Below are 4,410 nucleotides of genomic sequence, written 5' to 3'. Positions count from 1 at the left end.
AGAGAGAGAGAGAGAGAGAGAGAGAGAGAGAGAGAGAGAGCGCACGTAGCTTTTATTTAGAAATTTTCCACTGAGACACGTCGCTGCTATTTTCATATAAGCTTTATAATGCTTCCCCCTAGATGGCAAAATCATGTCCAAGCGCTACCTAGGGAACCCTGGGTGCTGCTCAGGGGAAGGAAACCTTGGCATTAACAAACCCCCCAGGAGAGGCTGCTTCTGTCGCGCTAGCGAGCGGGCTCAGGCTGACTCAGCAAAACCGTGCCCGGCCTTTTCCCCCGCTGCAGGAAACACCGGACCTGCGCGAAGCAAGCGCGGATGATGGGCGCTAGGAAGCGGCAGCGCGGGCTCGCTGGCCCTGGAAGCCCGCTGCGATGACAGTCATAGGCCTGCCTACTTGGAAGTAAAGCCCCATTGTGTTCAATAGGACTCCCTGCCAGGCAAACGAGCACCACCCGCAGGGAACAGACCCTGCGCAAGTGGGGGAGAGCCTATACTTTTTCAAAAAAGTCTAGGATCTCGCTGTTAAAACCAAAAAACTATGGCGGGGGGAACACTCCAAAAAGACGCTCAAGGCTACTCTGTCAGTGCGATTCTAGGGTACACGCAACACACAAGAAAACTGCACCCCCGTAACAAGCGCAGCTGCCGAGCATTCAAGCGGACTAGTATTAGACCCCCCGACGTGACAACGAGCGCTTCATCCATCCGATCAACTTGGCCAGGATTGGTGGGGGCAGCAGGCGCTGTCCTCCCATTGGCTGCGACGCACTAATGGACCGTATCCGGCAGATCTTATGAACTGGAGTAGTTGAAAAAATAAGGAGGGCGCGTTCCTGTTGAATGTTTGGAGTTTGCGGCTGGTTTTTTGTTTGTTGATTGTAGGAGACATTTTCTTCCCCGGAGCTGGCTGACGTTTGGGCGGCGTGCACAAGAAAGACTCGCCCCTCCTTTTCTTGGACTGCCTCAAACCGCCCCAAGGCTTGCGTTTGTCAGATACTGTTAGAGTTGGAGATGCGCGTGGCTTCTGGAGCTAAGCAGGTGCCTGGACCCTGAAGCCAGTGAAAAGCGAGCTCGGGTCCCTCGTGTTGCAATTCTATATGTGTCTGCTCAGAAGCGAATCCTGACGAGTTCAGTGAGACGCTGGAGTAAGATGTGTGCAGATTTGCAGCCTCGAGCTCTGTTGAGCCAACCAACCAACCAACCAACATGCCACTGCAAAGCCAGCCCTGTTGAGTTCGGTGAAACTTACTCCAAAGTAAATGAGGATATACGCAAAAGCTTATGGAAGCTCTCGAAAACATTTTGTCATCACTTCACGAAAAAGCAGCATCAAATGAATTTCGATTTGGCACTCGATTTCGAGCTGTTAAATGCTTGAGTGCTTTGCTTTAATTGCTTTTCTTCTACAGTTTCCCCCCAGTAGAGCTCCTGATGCATCACTTTCATAACACACCAGAAGACATCAAGTGCCACCAGCTTTGAATTCTGGGTTCTGCCATGTTTTCCATTACTCCTGGCAAACTTTCAGGCTGGATAGGGAGCATTGATGAAGAGCAAACTGCAATTCTTGCCAAAGATCACCAGTAGGATTGTGATCTGGCCTCTGACTGGGCCTCTCTAAGACATTCAGAGTCTTGCTCCCTGGGTTACTTTATCTGTGTGGTGAGGGTAAAACTCTGCCTCAGTCCCAGGTTTCTTGCAAACTGGAGCAGGTTTTCCTTTAGAATTGCCCTGTATTTGGCTTGCCCTCAATCCTTATCCATTTCCTGGTCCTTGCTGCAGAAAAGCATCTTCAGAACATGATGCTGCTGCCACCAAGCTTTACCATGGGGATGGTGTTCTCAGGGCTTTTTGCCATGCATTCCGTTTTTCAGCAAGGCCAAAAAAAATCAATTTTGGATCAAACCAGAAATCTTTTCCTACGTGTCTCCTGTGTCTCCCACATGCCATTCTGCAACCTCCACACAGTCTTGGTCTGGGTTTCTTTCAGAGATTGCTTTTCTCTTGCCACTTTCATAAAGCCCAGCTTTGTGATTATTGTTCTCCCATGGATGGTTTATCCCATCTGAGCTGTGGATCTTTCCAGGTGCTTCAGAGTTTCCATTGGCCTCTTGGTTGTTTCTCTTACTAATATCCTCCTTACCTGGTCACTGAATTTTCCATTTTATAAGAGTACATTTAGCAGTGCTCAGAGAGATACTCATATCCTGATTAGTGCTTCAGCAGAACTTTATCCAGGAATGTTTCGGCATTTTCCTTGGTCTTCAGATAGCTGTTTACAACTGCTTTCCCACAAACTTGGGGACTTTTAAGGAACAGATGCACTTAATTTGAGATCATGTGGCTGGAACAGCACCATTCAGCTACCGTGTTTCCAGTTTGTGACTTAAGGACGCGGTGGGTAGCACCAGAGCTTATATAGGCATGTCGCAGCAAAGCGGGTGAACACTTGTGCAACCAATGAGTGTCCCCTTGTTTTTGTTTACTCAAGTTTTGTGCCACAATATAATATTTTGCACCTTCACTGTGTTATGAATCTTGTGTACATCAAGTGGTAACAATGTCAAATCAATTTCAGTTCTAGGTTTACACAACAAGATCTGGAAAAGTCAAAGGGTATGCGTGAATGTTCGTGCAAGGCACTGTCTACAAGATGATGGAAACATAAATTGTATCACTTCGATTAGTTAATATTAGCCAGTCTAACTGCATGACAGGTGTTAATTAGCCATGCCCACTTGCCAGGGTGTTAAATGGCCTTGTGCTACTTTTATAAACATGCACACTATAGGTTCATACCATTAAAGGGTTGGATTTCTACTTTTTATGTGCATGCATGTAGAAGTGGGATTCTGTTCAGTGGTGACATGTTGCAAGAAACAGATGCTAGCAAATTTTCATATTAAGACTGCATGGCTGTGACCTTGAATGAGGCATTTGAAGAGACCAGAGCATTACCTAGACCAGGTTGGTATTGCTGAGTATATTAGAATGTGGTACAAAAGGTTATTTAGATACATGCAGCATAATAATAGGATTTTTTTACTCACTGATGTCAGTGCAGGTTTATTGGGCCACAGTAACTATCTTTGTTGCAAAAAAGAAAATGAGTCTGCAGCTTTGGTGCAGAATATCAGAGGAGGGCATGTATACACATACATATATACATGAGAAGATATTTTTACATGGAATTCATCTCCAGTAAAGTATAAACTGCACTGTTTCAACATGTAAATTAAACTGACAGATCATCTCTGCAGCCTTAGCTATACTTACCTAGATTTTGGGGAGAACCAATGGCAATTGAGCAAGTAGTGTACAATGCAATTGTGTGTGTGTGTGTGCGCGCGCGCTGATAAATAAATGGGCTCAATCCCGTGTCAGTCTTGCAGCTTATACACATGCCCAACTTAGAATGCAGACTAACAGTTCGATGGATAATATGGCATGGCATTTTGAAACTGAGTTGGAATATATTTCTTTTATTTAAAATGGAACAAAGCAGATAAGTGTTATAAGTGGAAAAATGATACTGGGTGGTATAACTTGCATGCAAATGATTTCTGATAAACACGCCTGTATTTCTAAATATGTAAAGAAAGACACACTGGGAAGGATACTTCCTCTAGAAGCTATGAAACAGAAGAGAAGAATATTGTCCTCATAGAAAGTGCAACATTGAGGTAAGCTGTATTCCTTAATGTGTGTGTGCGTGTGTGTGCTTAAGAGGTTACTGTAAAGTTTACCAAAATCTTGCTTATTTTATTGTTTTTATAAGCATCATGTGATTACAAAATGAATTGTGCCTGCTTCCAATTTAGCTAAGCACACAAAGTGAATTATATTCTTTTTCAAGAAAGAGCATGGAATGTCCAGACAGGCTAGATTAAAACCAAGCACAGCCTTTTGATCTATTGAACTGACACGTGGGAAATATATTTGAGTGTATGTGCATGTGCTTGCTTTACTGTATGGTCCCACGCACATCTTCTTTTAAATAAGTGCCACTGAAGCCCGTGGAATTCACTGCATGATTACTGTGCATAGGATTGCGCCTGATAATTTTGCATAGTGACTTTACCTTTCATCTTACATCTTTTACCAGGGTCTTGCATCTTACATCTAACACTCCTTGGATTACATTTGTATGTGCACTGACCTGAAAGTTGGGTCCCATTCCAACCAGTAGGTTATTTACAAGCATTATACGTCAGATAAAGGTGCTGTTCGAGTTAAATATTTTTCCCCAGTTATTTTGCAAGTGGGAGAAATACGTATAAAGCTCTAGGGTGGTATTTGGGGCTCAGAATTAATTGGATGTTATTTTAATTGCAAATCATATCAGTTCTACCTCTGAGTACTAACAGGCAATATGTGGCTCTCTGCTAGGGTCCTAAAATGGAAAGC

Source organism: Varanus komodoensis, unplaced genomic scaffold (genome assembly GCF_004798865.1).
Source record: "Varanus komodoensis strain SLA01 unplaced genomic scaffold, ASM479886v1 scaffold1, whole genome shotgun sequence".
NCBI lineage: Eukaryota > Metazoa > Chordata > Lepidosauria > Squamata > Varanidae > Varanus > Varanus komodoensis.
The sequence above is the reverse complement of the archived record's forward strand: the minus strand, read 5'-3'. Positions refer to the sequence as shown.